The sequence below is a fragment of the Geospiza fortis genome, unplaced genomic scaffold (assembly GCF_000277835.1).
Source record: "Geospiza fortis unplaced genomic scaffold, GeoFor_1.0 scaffold447, whole genome shotgun sequence".
Taxonomy (NCBI): Eukaryota; Metazoa; Chordata; class Aves; order Passeriformes; family Thraupidae; genus Geospiza; species Geospiza fortis.
The window spans coordinates 1,060,021-1,079,329 of NW_005054467.1; positions in this window are offsets into that span (position 1 = coordinate 1,060,021).

Sequence of the window (19,309 nt, forward strand, 5' to 3'; positions counted from 1 at the left end):
TCCCCTCTCTCCTTTCTTCTCTTCCTTTTTCCCCTCCCCCTTTCCCTCTTTTCCTTTTCCTTTTCCTTTTCCTTTTCCTTTTCCTTTTCCTTTTCCTTTTCCTTTTCCTTTTCCTTTTCCTTTTCCTTTTCCTTTTCCTTTTCCTTTTCCTTTTCCTTTTCCTTTTCCTTTTCCTTTTCCTTTTCCTTTTCCTTTTCCTTTTCCTTTTCCTTTTCCTTTTCCTTTTCCTTTTCCTTTTCCTTTTCCTTTTCCTTTTCCTTTTCCTTTTCCTTTTCCTTTTCCTTTTCCTTTTCCTTTTCCTTTTCCTTTTTTTTCTTTTCCTTTTCCTTTTCCTTTTCCTTTTTTTTTCTTCTTTCTATTTTTCTTTTTTCTTTTTTCTTTCTTTTTTATTTCTTCTCATTAAGGAGAGGGAACTGTCATCTGAGTTAGAAATATGGAAGCTTGATTTAAAAGACCATTGATCATTTATCTAATGGAATTTTTTTTAAAAAAGCATATTTTACCTTATTACGTGCCTTTCTTGTCATTATTTGGATCACTGCCTGTAGTATGCACTTCATAGTAATAAGAAACCTACTTTTAATTGCAAACAGTCTGGGAATAGACTAATATAATAGGCCATATAACAAGGCAGGGTGATGTAAAGATTGTTCAGTAAGGTGTGATGCTAAACATATATAGTTCTTTTGTTTTATAAGAGGATATTTTGCATTATGCCAGGTGGCTTTTTGTCCCAAATTTTTTAGGTATATTGTAATTTGCATTCATTATCTTTTATTAACCATGTTACATTTAAATCTCAGTAAATATCAAATAAGAAGACAATGGGATGGTGAGCAGAGTAAAAATGCATACAAAATAGCCCCGAAAAATTTAAATAATCTAAAACTATGAATACACAAAAGAATATTTCAATGAGTTTTTAATTAGATTATGTAATTTCTTTAGTTTTTAAAATAAGCCACTAGCTAAGTTATTTTCTTTATTGACTTCATGATTAGTCAAGTATTGTGATCGCTACATTGTATATACATAAGCAGGGATGTGTATTTGTCTGAGTGCATGTGTTTGTATCTCTTAGTATCTGTGTGGATATGTATATATTCTTTAAAAAAAAACCAAGCAAAACCCTTTTTTTTTCCAATAATGCAATGGCACTGACTTTAAATAAATGTAATTTCTAAATACACAAATTATTTTTATAACATGACCATTAATTTCACTCCTTATATGGCAGCATATCAGAGAGAGGACATAGAAGAGATGAAACCACTCTTTGTTTAATATTCTTTATTTTGACTTTCTTCCACTTCTCCTTGTAGCCAAAATGAAGACAAAACACTTTGTGCAGAAGAGGGAGAAAAGCAGTTCTTGACTGAGCAGATGTCTTGCTTTTTCTCACTTTGCCTTTGTGGTAGCGATGTGGTGTCCTGGACAAAGGCATGCCTTGGAATGAGCGAGCCATCAAGTGAAAATAATTTCAGTGAATAACTGAAGAAGAGATTATTTTTTTTTCCTACATCTTTATTCTGTGCTGTTCAATTCCAGTGTTTCCATCTCACAGTGGTTTGTGAGTCTGATTTACGGCTCGCAGCCCATTGTCAGTCCCCTCTTCTTCTCCCTTCTTTTTGGCTTTGTGTGAGCATCACATGAGTCAGTAAGGAGTTAATTTCCAATGAATACTGCTAGGAGCTTCTCTGCAGTGTTTCGTGCAAGGTTTTGGTGTTTCGTGCCTGTCACTGCCCCTCTTTCACGCCTCTGTGGGTATGGAAATGTTTGGAGACAGAGTGGGGAGCGGGTTGTGGGCTTGGTGCTGCAGCCCCCTGACCGCTGGGTGCATCGCCCACCGACAGTGCTCCCTCATGCTCCTGTGCCATGCGTGACACGCAATGCTCGGGGGAGCGCAGCAGAGACAGCGCGTCCCAAATCTGCCCTTCCAGAAATTTCTCTCCAAAGCCAAGTCCTCCTCCATCTCAGGGTGGGGGAACCCCAACAGCACCGGGGCCGCTGTAAAAGTGCCAGCTGGAGCAGCGATAAAATGTGGATGACGGCAGCAGTCAGTCATGTAATTGTATTTTGTTGCAGCTGGCTCTTAGGAGTCTTAGATTTGATGCCTGAAACCTGTGTGCTGCATCGAAAATGGCAGCCAGTCTTTTTCGTGGCACTCTTGCTAAGAGCATAGCTCTCTGATAGCCGTGCATTTTTTTATCCTCTGTGCAACTCTCAGCAAAGTAAAACACTGGGAAAGGAGCACCCGTGAAGCAATGAGGAAAGGGAGTGATTCAGCATTTTTAGACGATAAGATGTAAAAGTTAATAGCTCAGCAGTTTCAGGGGTTGTTTTGCTTTCTACCTAGATTTGTTAGTATGACTTCGATACGCAGGCTCCCTTTGAGTAGTGAAGCCAGTTCATGTATTTGCTGCAATGCTTAGGCTTTCAAAGCCTGATTTATTGGAAAATATGGAAATACCAATGATGCAGTGTTTACTAGTCTGTCTGAAATGGATATTATAACCTCTGAACCTGAAAGAAAAAATATGTCATACTTCCTAAGATTATTGCGCTCGGCAGAATTTCTCTGTGCATTATATTTTCTTTGTATGTTCAGAAACAGAAAAATCTATAGAATTCAATGAAACAAAAAAAAAAAACCCAAACCTCCGAAAGCCAGCACAGTTGGTACAAAATACTATAATTTTTTTCTCCAAATGAAAATTGTTGAAGCATTTTGTTTCCTTCTATAAAAATATTACAGTTTGGTGGGCTGTTTCATACCTTATCAATCTATTTGAGCCTGAAAATAAATGAGGGAGTATAACTGAAGCCTTGGTTTTGAAGAGATTTTGTTATTTTCTTCCATGTGGCCATCATTTTGGGTGTTAGCTGTCCTTTACTCTCATTAACCTTATTGAAAACGTTTCCTTTTTGGTTATTTTCTTTAATTTTTTTTTTTACTTTATTTTGTCTTTCATCAAAATAAATTGCATTTTTTACCGTAATCTTCTGAGTTGTCAAACTTGATCATCTTTTTTTAGTTAGCTATAGTGGAAATACAGGAAAAGTAGAATACAGACTAGTTTCATTTGAAAATATTTTATTGTTTAGAAAGTAGTGTTCAAAAGGAATAAATTACTCCCCCTTTTATTATTCTTTGTTTGTATTATGCTTTTAAATGCCCCTGCATTATTCTTTACAAAGGATGTTTCTTGTGATTGTTCTTGTAACTGTGTTTGACTGTGTGCTGACAGAAAGCCGTTTTGCCAGTGATTCAGCAAGAATCTCAAGCTGAATCTCCCAGCCACCCTTTTCTTTGGGATTGTTTGGAGTGGTAACTACAAAAATTGTTATTTGTTATCACTGTTATTTTTTCTTAACTGTTCAGGCTAGTATCTCGGCTGCTTGCCAGTTTTAGTTTCATTTCACTCAGGAATTATTTGCTTCATTCTTACTCCAACCTGCCAGTCCTGCAGCTCATGTTTGTAACAGGGCTGAACACATCAAAGGAGTCAGAGCCCCAGGAAGGGGGAAGTAGGGCAGTCCTCATTGGCACAAAAGGCAATTAATTTTAATTGTTAGAATTATTATTTCCTTAATCTATAAGGGAGTTTTAGTAATGGAAATTCTGGGAATTAAGTAAGTATTTTCAGTGGTAAATCGTGAGTGTTTGAGAATAATAGTTTTTTGTGTGGAGGCTTGGAGCCCTGTCCCAGTCCTGAAAACAATATGAGCAAGGCTGCTGGCATCCCACCAGGGGCACAGGAGGGCTCCGAGCAGTTGGTGCCATGTTGAACATGAGGAGTTGTTGTCACAGGGCTGAATCCACAGAAACTACCAAAGAGGCAGGCCTGCCTGTAACACACATGCCAAGTACTGGAATATTTGCTGTGAAGGAGCAAAGGCTTTAGCTAGAACTGTTTTAATAACTGTTTCAGATTAACACCAAACAAAGAAAGGTACTTGTTTTTGCGGTAATTTGTCCCAGATGCTATTTATTGTGCATAGGTCTGAAGCTTGCATTTCAGTGGAATGAATATTTTGGTCAGAGCCAAAATCAGAAACAGACGGATGGTAAGGAGGAAGAGCTGCCCCCTTTGGAAGAAAATGGGGATCCTTGCATTTAATTAGCCAGCCTAATCTCTTCTCCCCAGTAAGTGATACGATCTGTTTCTTTTTTAAATCGCGTCCTTGTTGTTTGGGTAGTAGTAAAAGTAGTCCATTCCTTGACCTTCGCCAGTTGTTGTGCATCCCAAGGTGGGTTGCAGTTGTGCTGCTTCTCTTTACTGCCACGCTGTGGAAAAAGAAGCCTGGCTGGGATGCTGTACTGTGTTTTCCACAGCATGGCAGTAAAGCAAAACATTGCAGCTTTATTTCACTTACAAGCAGGGTTGGCTCTTCTTTTCTTTCCCCGCGTTTCTTCCCACTCATACTAAGCAGCCAGTAGATGTATCCTTACAGTTTTTATCTGGTGTAGGGGATTGATGTGCTGCTCTTTCCCATACAGCGTCCATGTGTTGACTGAAAAAATCGCTACGTAAAGAAATGGATTTTAAATAATGTGCTTCTGATTTAAAGCATGTAGATGTGAATTTAAGCATCAGCACCATATTGGGAGTCTGTATGGAAGAGAGTGGTGTTGAGAGTCACATTTCAGAGCCTGGGACTGAAAGGCATCACGTGGTAGGAGGAGCATGCTGAGGGAGGAGAGCCTGATGCTGTGCAGCACTTGGGCCAGCATGAAAATATTTCTTGAGAGAGGAAGTCTGTTCTGGGGGGAGCAAATGTGCTTCGACAGAGTCTGCATGGAGCCAGTAATTTTTGATTCTTGAGCCTTGGACTCATGCCAGATTAGCTTTTGGTGACCAGCTGGACGGATTTACTGAATGACACTTAGGTAATAAAAACCAGAGTTTTAGCAGTTTGATTTTTCTGATCCACTAACCCTGTACTGTAGATGTAACTAACAAGAAAATGTGCCATGTTTGCCATCCACATGCTGATACTGTTTTCAACGAAGAAAGATAGTCCTAATGTCTGCTTTATCTGCTCTCTCCTGCACTGTTTTTGGAGTTATTTATTTATGTTTTTTTGTCTTATTCTTGTCTGTTCCCAGTTCCTGCATTTCTCTTTTGCCTTCAAAACGGTGAAAGACTACAGGAGTAAGCACCTGGGGAAACTCACAGCCCTCCCTTTCACTCTGCTTTGCTCCTTTTCAGGAGAAAAAGCAGTTTAAGAAATATTAGGAAGTCAAGCCTGCTCTAAGATACTGCCAATTAAAGGCCATTCAAAGTCACATGAAAAATATTTGGTTTTCTCACCTATTGCACCTTAAATGACACTAAGTAATACTTCTTTCTGATTGATCTCATGTGTTCAAGGAATAATTGATGCTTTAATGTAACAACACATGGGCATAGCTGTCTAGAAATATTTAAATTTGTTTTGTCACAAGAAAAGTCTTTTTAAGTTTCAGCCTCTACAGCCTCTGCTCCTGTGAACAGCTGGGAGAATAAATACATATGACAACAATGCTATGACAACTATGGGGTTTTAATTGTTTTGTTTTTGCTGTGTGAGGGTTTGTTGGATTTTCTTCCTTTCTTTCATGTGTTTGGTTTGGGGTTTTTTTCCCCTTGAGGGAGATCGGGGTAGCTCACTGGCTTAGCTTTCATCCTGGTTTTTTGGACTCAGTCAATCCTTAATTAAATTTGTGGCAGAGGGCTTTGTTGAATATTGCACCATGTGATGGTGAATGGGTTTGTGTAATACTAGTATTATATGAATAGTACTAAAATAGACTGAGACTGCATGGTGTTTTCCAGTAGGAGGATGTAGAAAAGTGCTGCTGTCTCTTCCCAGAGGTTATTAGGTGTCACCAAAGAGTGGTCGTACCAAAACTAGATTTAGATGTTTTAGGATTACTCCTGCATCATAAAAATAACAACAATAATGGTAGTTACTGCTAGAAGAACCTGTAATTTTCCGGGGAAACCAGTCTTTTTTGTTATGTGTGTTCTTAGCAATGAAAAATACTTTTCCTGCTTAAAATCATTAAGGGTGTTGCAGTGGGGTTGAGAGTGAGGTAACTTTATTAAGAAATCAGAAGTTCAGTGACAAAAAAAAAGCTGCTTTAGCTATGGGTATCTTTTGTGGTGTTTACTACAAAGAACATGAAAGCAAAACATTCCAAAAAGTCATTCTAACCTTCCTTTTTCTTAATTGTTGTCTTCAGGGTTTTTTAACTTAAATATTCTTTTCCTAAGGACTGAACTGAAAGACACGATTAGTTGTTTCCAAAAAGGTGAGAATATATTTAATCACAGGCAGTAACAGACAGGATAGTGCATGCCTCTGACTGGCATCCCAAGTACCTTGATGTTGGGGATATTACATTTAGAACTTTTTTCCAGTGACACTGGAAAACAATTTTTTTTTTTTTTTTGGTGCATATGACTGTGAACATGCTTGCAGTAAACTAAGAATCTACTTTTATGTGCGTGTTAGACTGCAGAAAGGCATATTGTTACAGTATTGTTTTTGCTACATCGCCTGTTGAGGGGCTTACTGCAATAATAATCTGTCAATCTAGGACTGAAGTACATAATTACACAGAAAAGCTGGACTTTGAAAAGCACTTGCTGCTACCTAGCTGTCTCTGATTCATTCTCCCATCAGGGAAAGTCAAACTGCTACAACAGTTAAAGGAAAACCAGTCTTGATTGCATCTGTCTGCTTTGACCAGGCGGTCTTATTTTGTTTTTCTGTGATTGCACTTAAAATTTTATCCTATTCTGTCTCTAAAAAATGTGTCATCTGTGGAGTCAGGTTCACTTTTCTGGTAGATTCCTTCTCGGGAGGAATGTTCAGCTCTTGTGTAATTTGGTTTCTAAGCAGTTCTGATTTGTCTGGAAATTTGAAGTCCAGATATTTGCCTTTTGAATTATGGCTACGTAGGTGGAATAAGCATGGAGGGAGAGACAAGAGTCAGAGAAGATGTGAGTAATAAAATGTGGAGAGGCAGAACTATCTTTGGGGAACTGGAGATTGTCAGCTCTTCAGTGGTGTGGAACACCTTGTGCTGTGTCCATCCACTGGTTCCTTCTGTTTCCTCTTCCGTTATCTGTGACTTTGGTTTTCATCCCACCCTAAAATGACCTGAGCTGATTTGACACGAAGGTGAAAATGATGGTAAGGGATAGGAGGCTGTTATGCCCAGGAGTACTAATTTAGCTATTAGTTAACAATGGCTGTTGAACTTGTTCTCCTTGAGTGCATTACGTGAAGTGTTACAGTAATAAGTTGGGAGATAGTCATGAGAAGATGTGAAAGGGAAGAATTCCTCCAGGGCATGAATATTTTTTTTTTTAAATTTGGATTCTTAGTCCCATGCATGCTTTACTTACTGTATGTTAAATTTAAATCTTAGCCTGTGAAGGTTTTTGTTTGGTTGTTTTCATTTTTTTTTCTGCATAGGGAACAGTTTTGTCCATGGTGATGTGCTTTGTTAAGAGTTGTTGTTTTGGCCTTTAGAAGGGATGATGGAATACAAGGGAAGTTTGATCCAGCAACTGGATTACCATCCACAAAACTGTAGTGGAGCATTTGACCTCCAGTTCCAGTTTGTAGCTCACTTAGTAATTAAAACTGATGTTCTGAAATTGCAGTTTTACGGGATAGTATGATACTTGGATAAGGAAAAAAGTTAATTTTTTTCTTGAATAAGTTGCTCTACCAGTTATGTTTATTTCAATGACTGAGTTGCCTCTATTGTGCAGATTACTTTATATTCTTACGTGTGCTGTTTGTAGTGGAGAGATCAGTGTTCACTTGCTTTTGCTTGTGCATGCACACATACACATGCTTATTTTCTCTCAAAATTTAGGGGGTTAAGGAATGGAAGGAGACGAATATAAACAGAAAAACCACATCCTGACAGCTGCCTCTAGTTAGTCCTGTTTTCCCCCCAGAGTTTTAAATCTTATGGTGGCTTCTAATTTGTCCCACATGAGTCTCCTCCCAATGGGGCTGTTTTCCGTTTCCTTTTTACTTTCATTTGATCCAAAGTAAACAGTTAGCAAAGAATGAACCAATTCAGACAGCTGTCAATGGACCATCAGCTTTCAGGTGTCTCAAACAGGAAGAAGAGGGCATGCTATTTTGAAGGTACAAAGGGAAAATGGTTTTGAAACCTGATGCCTATGTGGACCAGAAAAGTATATCCAGGTCAAATCTGTTTAAGACAATATGGTCACAGTATGTCTGGGAGATAAATTTTGAGATGCCCATTAGTGTTTTTTAACACATGTATGAACCTCTTCATGCAAAAAGCATTTTAGATTAAAAATCCGTTGGGTGCGTGACTTAGGTTTAAAAATCACAACACTTCACTAGTAATTCATGAGATCATAACACACTTTCCAAAGAGACGTGTTGAAGGATGCAAATGTTGCATCTGCCAAGTATGGTAATGCTACATTTGTTTGCTGATTTTTAAGATGTGGTTCCCTTCAAAGTCTGAATGCATCTTCTTTTATGTAAAGGAGTGTCCAGGAGCATGGTAGATAACCCACCTTTCTCTTAGAGATGTATAGAACATGTCAGAACAGCTTTCTTCTGCCTGTCCAGTTAGGTTTTTCTTTTCTAAGTACAAATTACTTACCTTGCCTGTAAGACTCAACAAAGTAATTTATCATGTCACTTGAAAACTTCTCTAGTCTGTGTTTAGGGAAGATCTAAAGGATTCCCATGGCATTTCCTCCAAAAAAACCTGCCAAACCAAACCAAGAAATGATGCCAAAATAATACACTTTGAATTGAGGTCTCCAAAATAAGTGGCATTGCAGCTACTTGCCTGCAGGTCAGTATTGGCTTTGCCTTCCTGTGTTAGAGTAAAACCTATCTCACCAGCTGTATTTGGCTGTGCAAAAGCCCATCACTCTCTTACTGAAGCTCTGCTTGCACTGAAATTTAGAGCTCTGTCTACACAGACACCCTTCCTGTTTGCTTTGGTGACATGTTGTGATATTTTTTCCTACTCATCTCTTGTGCAGTTTCTGTAAGAATGATTTTCAGAGAGGTGATTCTTCCTACAATGATTTGTGGTATATTTTTGTAATGGACCTCTGGGGACCTAGTGCAGTGTAATGCATGTTCTCCCATTTCTCAGAGAAAGTGATACACTGGAACAAAGTGACCGGTGTGTCTTAATTTTTACTTTCTTCAATTTCTATTATGTGGAAATAACTAATAGTCAAGTAATTCTGCACTGATAAATAACAATGCAATTGGTCCTGAACACCTAATTTTTTTCTCAAGCAAATAGTCCTGTTGTTTACATCTGAACTTCAGGGAGAAGTGGGATCCAAGGGAAACAGGCTCCTAAAGGGTAAAATAAACTCTGGTCCTCACAGTAGTGCTGTAGAAAAGGAACATAATGAAGACTATCTGGGGGTTGGAAGCGCTTGCCAGGAAAAGTTGGTTCTGCTGAAAATGAGGAGAGCAACGTGTGGCAGAAATGGACCCTGAGATCTGTCAGCTCTTGTGAGAGGGAAAGGCAGATTAGAGGAAGCTTGGGGTCAGGACACCTCTGGGAAAACTTTTGCACACAGGGTTGAAAACAAGCGGACTGAGGCAAGCTTAAATAAACCTTGAGTTTCAGGGAAAGCAAGCAGTAGAGCCTGTAGGTGGCATAGGGTTCCTCGTGTGGTTTTTTTAAATGAAATTGCACAGCTGCCCAGTGAAATGTCAGAGAAACACAGGGATCTGTGCTTGTGATGACTGCTGCAGGGATGCTAGTGGGAGGCTGAGCTTAAGGGCAAGTACAAGTGTCTTCTGGGGTGGGGGCAGCTGAGGTGTTGAACTATAGTTCAGTATAGACAGCAGGTCTGCTATCTGTATTCTGTGCACTGTTAACACTACCAATTATTAATTTTATTCTACTTTTAAAAGGGAATTTGTTTGGTTGGGTTTTTTTTAATTTGGCACGGCTGGTAAAGCTGACACATTTCACAGCAGTTGCTGTGAGTGTTTCTGTTAGCATGACATCTGGCTAAGTGAAAATATCCCAAATTTCTCTCTGCCCTCACAGTGTTTTGCAACTGTTTCAGTATTTGTTTTGGTGAAATAAGTGGGATTTTGGTAAAGTACAGTAACAAACCAGGCACATGGTGTGACTCTTGGGACTGTTCAGTGCAGGGCCAGCAGTTTTCCTCAGTGATCCTTCTGAGTCCCTTCCAGCTCAGGATATTATGTGATTCTCTGATTTCTGTTGGACATGTATGTCTAAGTGAACAAGTTATGTTGTGAGTTATATGGTATTTTCCCTACTTATGCTCATGAGCTAAAGGAATTGTAGTTGCCAGGGAAGGGGGCAGAATTGATGAGGGAGGAGGAGTCCTTTGCTGGAGTCCAGAGCTGCAACAGCAATAGGAAGGCGCACAAAATCAAATATGTTGTGCCAGAACAAGAAAACAACGCATGCACACACGGTGTGTGTACACAAATGTGTATATTTATGCTACTGTGAAGAGGTGGTTTATATTTATGCTACTGTCACAGGGGCAGGTGTTGAAATCAGTATCAACAGTGCACAGTTTATGGGATTTATATCGCTGGCACCACTATTTGCCCAACTAGGTATGGTAACACATGCCTGTCTCCTTCAAAACATTGCTTTCATCTCTAGCTAATGCTGCTTAATGGGCCTGGATAAGGACTGAGTAAACAGAAGAAGAAGTTGCGTGGTATGTGTGTGTGTGTGTGTATTTGTATGTATTTAGCTTCACTGTTTTTAGTCTCCCCCTGCCAACTTGGTGAAATGGCAATTAGAAAGATGTTGCCTGGAATGGAGGACGGGCCTTGAGTGGCTCTCACCTGTTTTTACATGCTTTTACTTCAGCTGAATCATTACTTTCTCTTGAGTTGCCTTAGAAGTGAATTCAGCACTGCTGGAACAAGATAAATAAATCATCTATATCTGTACATATTTACTAATTTCTGTGCTAAAGTATGAGAAAAGGGAAGAGGTAGAGATACTGCAGGCTGATTTTGGAGATGGATGTGGGGCACCTAGTTGGAAATGAGATCTTTTGCTCTGTTATTCTATCCCCACCCCAGCTCCCCAGCTTGAATTATCATAACATTTTTACAAAGAAACATAGTATGGGTTTCATTCTTGACATGACAGAGCTTACCAAGAGAGCCAAGTATTTGCTGGGATCTTTGCTTTGGACTTCTCCTTTAGATTTTTCTAAGAGGCTGTTTATGCCCCTCGTCTACTTCCCATTCCCAGTTCTGTCTTCCAGCAGAAAAAAACAAGAATCCTTCTTCTTACCAAGTTGTTAAAAAGCCTTCTCCTGCCTCCTCCTCCATCTTGTGCCCTGAGCTATATGAGGGGACATAAAGACACATGTCTACTGCATTGCATCATTTGTAAGAAAAAACAGAGTAATGCAAGTTCTTCAGGGATTTTCATGAAGTTGAAGTGCAGGTAACTGAAGCAGCTTGAAAGAAATACAATTTTCTGCATGTTTTTTTCTTTGTAAGCTAAATCTGAGGATGCAGTCAGACCACAGCAGTCATGTACGGTGAAAAAACCACCGTTTGTTGTTAGTCTTGTTTCTTGTCTATTCAGTGTCTTAAGCTAGTAATAGATCCTGGCCTCCAGTGCAAGGTGTAGCTGTTTCCCAGTGTGTCCCTGGTCTACGTGGTTGTTTCTGCATTTATTAAATGACACGGAGGATCTCCCTTTGCAAAGAGTTGTTGCCTTTCCCATTCCTTATGAAGATGAATTAATATTTTTTCTCTCTTAATTAGGTTCCATCTGCTGTTGCTGTCTTGAATTCTAAAGGTTATAGTTATTACCATATTCATAAAATCACCCAGCTGTGTAAGAGAACTCTAACAACAATTTTAAAGCCAAATTCCTCTATTATGCCTTATTCAGTGTACATTTTGCCATCAGTGATAGGCAAGCTGATCATGTGGGGCAAGTCCTGCCAGTGGTTTTCTGTTGTCTTACAGCAAGAAATGTACCATCCTGCCAAGAGAAGTATGTCTGTATTTCAATAAAACTCATACAGACTAGAGCTTCCAAACACAAAATGCCCAAATATCCATAGCTTCTGGATGAAAGTCTTTTTAATATTCTAGCTTCTTCTAAATCTGTAGTGCTTAGAGTCTTGTTGCTTGGTATTATAAATTGAATGCCTAAGAATATATAGTGGTATTTAGTTGAGAGTGGATTTGGCATGAACAGGCAGCTTTGGCCTTCTATCTCAAGAAATCTGAAAAGAAAGCCTGAATATAGCAAGATGAATACTCTGTGAGGATTGAGTGATGATTTATATTCCCATGAAGGGTGAAGAGCACTGGGGGTCTAATTTTATGTGCATGTCACAAGACCTGCAGCTACAAGATAATCACATTGCAATCTTCAGCACAAGGTTAAATTTTCCTTCTCTCTCACCCTACATGCACATGCTTTCTTTGCTTTTCTCCTGTGTGTTCTCACTTGGTCCATAGCAACTATCTGAAGGTAAGGCTTACTTTCATCTGCTTGCCAGTCATCCATTTCTTCTGATCTAGGCTTACACTGGTTCTCTTTTAAATGACAGTATGTTTGCTAAAAGAAAAAAAATAAGAACATCTGTAGATTGCTTGCTGGACATAATCCCTTTCTTTTTAGGATTACCTGTTTGTTCCACTGATACCTAGATAGTGTGGTCACTGTCTGAAATTCCGCTTTAAGAAGCTGTCTGAGTGTCTTGCATTGTGGGTGATTCCCCACACCATCCAGTGGGTGGTTCTCTTTGTTTCTGCCCCAGCTTCTCTTTCCCCTCAGAGTCTGCAGTCCTGTGCAATATACTTTGCTTCTGTGTTGCGAGATTTGGGGGATTGAGAGTTGCAGTCAAGCAATTCTTCTCTGGTTGATGTTAATAGCTTGTTTTCCCTGGCAACCTGCTTCACCCCTTCACTCAAAATTATTGCCTGTTTAGTGTTGTGTATTCACTTATCCCTGTGCCAGAGGTTACCAGGTTTGTACCTAGGTGCTAAAAGGTGCCTCTTCTCCCTTCACAAGTCTGTGCATTAGGCTGAGCTGTGTAGGAGAGCAAGAACACTGAAGGTTCTGTGTGAAGATGGCTGAGAGGTTGCTCAGTAATGGAGGGGCAGGCTGGCAGCTGGTATTCAGCTGTCCCAGCATGGCTTGCCAGAGACATCTGTCAGTGCCCTCAGTCCTTTGTTATCAAGGTGGTAATTTTTTGCCTGCCTGCAGTGGTGAATTACAGTGCTCAACCCCTGTCTGTGTTCTTGTTTGGATCTATTTCAGAGGTTTTAGTTCCTGTTATTTGATAATGGCCAGGGAGCTCTGGAGCACAGTGGGTTAAATGCTTGTTAATTGCTGTTAATACCTTTTTTGCAGTTGAAAATGATGTACACTTATTCCTCTCTACCTTACATCTCAGCTGGTTCCCTACATGCTGCCTGCCAGGCTCTTGACAGAAGCAGCAATATACTTATCACTGTTGTCTGTGGCTTAAAACCTGTAAGAAGTGTGTGTTTGTGGTGTGCAGACTGAGTTGATTTGTATACTTGACATGCCAGTCCATTCAAATATTGAGGTACTGGAGGAATAATAGCTGTGTTGCCATTTAATTAACTCTTGATGTAGCTGAGAAAGTGCGCACAACTGTGTAATTTACATGCTGACATCTATTTCAGAAAGTAGCAATTTATTATGTGAGCTAAAAATGAGACCACATTTAATTTCAGCTTTTGGTAATAGGGTTTGGGTTTTTTTTTGAGTCCATTGCCAGTGGTAGAGGAGACGTGAGGCATCTCCTCAGTAGGTTTGTTTGTGTAGCATAAATTGTTCACACACTTGCAAAGAGAGCTCTGGGACGTGGGTATTTGACACTGAGCAGTACATTTTCTTTATCTAACAGGCCTTGGTGGACAGAATATATTTGGTTCCTATTTACAGATTAGTCAAAAGTATTTGTTGCTGATCTTTTGCCAAGTTGCTGCATTCATCCCTATCTCCATTATCTTTTGCTGTCTTTAATGACCTCTTGGAATTTTGATAATTTTAGGAAATATCTCTTTGGGGGGCATAGAGTAAGTAAAAAGTGCCCCGACCTCTCTACATCATCTTAATTGCAGTTATGCTCAGGCTTTGGACTTTGCTGCATGTCTTCTTCCATCTTTAGTTTGTGCTTGTTATTCTTGAATTTGATGAGAATCTGTTGTGGATTTTACTGAACTGAGCAAGTCTGCCTGGGCAGGAGTGTAGTGCATGTGTATGTAGCTAACTGGTAGCTTTGTTTATACTTTTGAATTCAAGATTCTGCTCTAGCTACTACAGATTTTTCTCTTTTTTTGGCTTAGAAATATCAACTCCATAGCTTAGAAGGCTGATAAACTAGTAAAAGAATAGTTTGAGGTTTTTTTAAATTTTAGGTACCTCTTATTTGTAATTGAAAATTACAGCAATTTAGGTCTAATTTGAAATGTAGAATGCAAGAAGGCATAGATTAATCGTCTCTTGTGTGACTGGTGTCTTTCCTTTTTTTTTTTTTGTGATGATTGAATAGGAAGAAAACCAGTAACACTTTTTTTTTCTGACTTAACTCACAGGTCTAGAAAATTGGTAATTAGCAACTTGGAAAGGCTAATATAATCTTTGGCCTAGTTACTGGAGAAGGTGCGATGGGGATGATCCCCAGCAAAAGTGACTGGTGGCATTTGGAATTAAATCCTGCTTTTAGAGGGATTAGTAGCAGTTGCTGAAGCAAAGGACTTAAAGGCTGGTCATTTTAGAATGTTTTAAATGATAATGAGGAAACAACAGCAAAGGATTTGCTCAACAAATGCAAGAAGTGCCCCTCCTTCCTTCCACTGGAGTTTTCATGAAGAGTGCAGGTGTTATCTAAACCCTAGGAGGAGAAGTATGTTTTTGTTCCACTGAAGTCTGCTTGCATAAAACTCACCGTGGAGCGGATAATCTTGGGTGCCATCACATGGCACATGGAGGATGACCAGGGAATCAGGCCCAGCCAGCCCAGGTTTATGAAAGGAAGATGCTGCTTGGCCAACCTGGTTTTCTTCTATGGCAGTGTGACCAGCTTGGTGGATGAGGGAGAGGTTATGGTGTTGTCTGTCTGCACTTGAGCAAAGCTCTTGGCACCATTTCTCACAGCATTCTGCTGGAGAAACTGGCTGTTTGTGGGTTGGACAGGTTCAGTGTTCACTGGGTAAAAACCTGCCGGGTAGTCCACACCCAGAGAGTGGTGGTGAATGGAGTTACACCCAGCTGGTGGCTGGTCACCACCGGGGTTCCCCATGTTGGGGGTAACCCTGTATTATATTTTTATCATGGTCTGGATGAGGGGATGGAGTGCACCCTCAGTCAGATTGCAAATGACAGCCAGTTGGCTGGGAATGTTGATCTGCTGGAGAGCAGGAAGGCTCTGCAATGGGATGTGGGCAGCTTCGACCCCTGGTCCAAGGCCAAAGGCCTGAGTTCCATCAAGGCCAAGTGTCTTTGGGTCACAGCAACCCCTGCTGTGCTACAGGCTGTCACAGAATGTCTGGGAAGCTGCTTGGTGGTAAAGACCTGGGAGTGCTGGTCAGCAGCAGCTGAACAGGACCCAGCTGTGCCCAAGTGGCCAAGGAGGCCGAGAACATCTGGCCTGTGTCAGCTACAGAGGGGCAGCAGGAGCAGGGCAGTGACCGTCCCCCTGTGCTGGCACTGGTGAGGCCACAGCTTGAGCGCTGTCCAGCTGTCCAGCTCTGGGCCCTTCCATTCAGGAAGGACATTGAGGGGCTGGAGCATGTCCAGAGAAGGGAATGGAGTTGGAGCACAAGTCTGAAAAAGAGTGGCTGGGAGGGAGCTGGGCTTGTTTAGCCTGTCTGAGGAGGCTCAGGGGGGATCTTGCTGATCTTTACAACTCCTATGAAGGAAGTTATAGTGAGGAGGGGGTTGGACTCTTCTCCCAAGTGAGAAGTGACAGGATGAGAATAAATGGCCTCAAATTGCACCAAGGGAGGTTTAGATTGGATATGAGGAATAATTTCTTCACTGAAAGGCTTGGCCAGGTGTTTGAATATGCTGCCCAGGGATGTGGTGGAATTGCTGTCCCTGGAGGAGTTCAGAAGTCCTGTGCGTGTGGAACTTGGGGATATTGTTTGGTGGTGAACATGTGGTGCTGGATTAATGGCTAGATTCAATCTTAGAGGTCTTTTCCAATGTTAATAATTCTTGCTCTCTGCCATGAAATAAGCTAGCAGGTTTAGGTAGTGTGATCTTCAGGCCTCATGTGAGGCTGCAGATGTTACTTATCATAGGAAAAATAAAATGTTTTCTCTCCCAAACAAAAGGGAATTCTGAGGCAGAGACAATGAAACACTACCTGTGCCATAAAAGCCAGAATGCTGTATGCATTAGTGCTTCACAAGAATGATCAGTGAAATTACTAGATGTAATTGATGTTTGTGCAAAACATGGAGCATTTGGTTTTTTACCTTCTTGTGGTTAATGTTCAGTGTGATAATACAAATGAGTCCTCCACATTGCTCCCTACTCTGCCATGTCACATGTACTTTTTATCTTTTCCCTTTGTCTTGTGGGTACTAGCAGTTGGTAAATGGCTTTTATGGAGGATAATATATTTAGAAAGCAATTTCCATTTGAGATTTTTACTGCTACCTCTCCCTCTCTGTGACCTAGGGAGTGGAAGGCTGATATAATACAGTTATCTTTCCAAGCTGAGTCACTTTAAAGCATGTGCTTGTAAAATAAGGTTTTTAATAATCTCTCCTGCCACAGAGCAGAAACTGGTCTCTGAATGAGGACAACCAGATGAAGCATGCTTCCATGTAAACATGGCTTGGGCAGAATCAGCCAATTTCAAGGCGGATTAGTGTCAGTGCAGTGAAAACAGGATAAGGCAAGTATGAATATAGGGAGAACTTGAGTGTCACTTGTGAAAAAAAGAAAAATCTGCATGGGATTATTTCCCTCCCTCTCTCTCCCCAGTTCCAAAATCTTGTCCTGTCTCATGAGCCTTTTGTGCTTTTAGGGTAGAGCAACACAACAGGACAAAAGTGAAGGGAGAGCTGGCCTCCTGTTCAGTCAAGCAGAGCACAGCACTGGCTGTTGTCTCTCCATATCTGCAAGACTGCAAGTCCAAATCAACAGGTTTCAGCTCCTGGTGCTTCTCCCAAGTGCTGATCTGTTTGCTGTCCTGTTTTGGACCAACCTGGGTTTATGGTTTTGGTTGATGACCAGGCTGAGGACATACATGAGGGTATATTTTAAACAAAAAAGCCTTGCATGGTAATGTGTTTTGAGAGCTTTGTACCTGTTGCATTATCAGAGAGTTTTTAAGCTTAGGATATCAGTGCTTCTTCAGAAACCTTTTTTTGTTCAGAGTCTGTCTTGCAGCATTTCTGTGGGAATGCTGTGTTTGAGCTGCAAGGGCATAGTTTTGGCTCTTAGGAGAGGTCCTCAGAGCTGTGACTCAGCTTGCAGCAGTGAGTTGGATAAAAATTGAATGTATTGCAAGCTTACCCTTGAGAACCTGACTGATCAGCCTGGGTTCCAGGTCACCTCTAGCTTTTGTCTTACCCTTTGCACCTATATGATGATAGCCCAGAACCTGATGTGTGGTGGAATGGATTTCTGCTGCAGTTTTGAAGTGTGAAGCTGGTTAACAATTTTTATTCTGTTAAGTATAGAGTGTATCTGAATATTCTCCTGCAAATAATCTTTATCCATGAAAACAGTAAAAGGTACAAGTTGTCTTGGAAATCTTATTTCATGGCATTTACAAAAAGCTTACTTATTCTTAGTACGCTCTCAAGTGTGATTTTTTTTAAAATGGTCTTCTAAAATTATCTGAGAATGAAGTTTATAAAAAACAGAGGGCTTGCACATTTGAAATGATGAAGAAAAAGAAACCTACAGAAATTTTGTTGTCATTTACATGTTGGGAGTAATAGCCGAGGTTCTGCCTTCAGGAACAAATGATTAGCAAGAGGCAAAGCTTTTTGTAGGATTTCTGAAGTAATGATGTGTTTGTGCCAACTTGCAGCAGCTCATTGAAAAGCATAGAATATATTACTGGATCAGCTTGCTCCTTAACTGTGTAATATAGGATAGGAGTAAATGTGTTTTGTATTAAGTGGGGTCGTACATTGATTTATTACCTGATTAATATCATCCTTCCTATTGAAAGTAGTGTGTTTTCAGATTCCATTTCCTAGTGATTGTTAGTACATGAGTTCTCTAGGGCTGTACTGTGGAGGGAGTTTCTCTTGGGATGAAACATTTCTGGAAGAAGACTTCTTTTTGCTGAGGAGCTCCTTGTTGATTGGCAGTGTTTTCTAAGCAGGTTCAGCCAACAGCATTCACATAATGCACAGAGATTTCTGTGAAAGATCAGTTCTTTATAACACTGGCTTTCAGTCCCTCCAGTTTACGTTTTGACCCTTTTTGCAAATGTAAATCATCCCAAGAAATTTCTTTCCTCTCTCTCATCCTATAAAAATGGATGCAGAGTAAGAAATGGGGCATTTCTGCTGTAATATTTTGGATCTGCTTCTAACTTTACTAGCCCTATTTTATTTTAATCTTCTGGCACACACAGTAGATCTTGGCAAGCAGCAAAACTGTGGTTCAGCTGTTGTTTCCATTTTATTTTCTAAAGATGTGAATGTGTTTACCCAAATAATGGAGAGCTGTGAAAAGAACATGATAAATACTTTCTGTGTCTCCTCTTCTCTACAGAATTATTTCAGGGTTATATTAGATACAAATAATTACCCTGCATCTCAGGAAGTACCCAACTACTTGCCTATAGTAAGGTAAGTATAACTTGGGGATGCCACTTATTCTTTGAAACCATAAAAGGAATACTGACTGTAACTGTTTATCCTAAAAGCCAGGATTCCCTTGTCTGTTTTCTAAAATCACTGGATGGCTGTTTATGAGCTTTGTTTTGTTTTGTTTCTCTCATGCTTTTTTAATACAGCAAACAGTGGCTGTAATGTAATTCTCTGTTGTAATATGGAAGAAAAGCAGTGATTTTACTGAAGTTACTTTTTGCAGAGCAGATTCTCTCAAGCAGTTAAGCTTGCTGTTGTTTTAGAATTGAATGCATGAACCATAAGCAATAAAATTTCCAGTTCAATGGGAAACAGTGTCTTTGAACTGTGCTGGGGAGCAAGTTTTCTAATTTAAGTCTTGAGCATGACTGTTGGTAAAGGTAGAAAAACATCGTGCTGGAAGGCTTATTTTCAAATTGGTTGATAT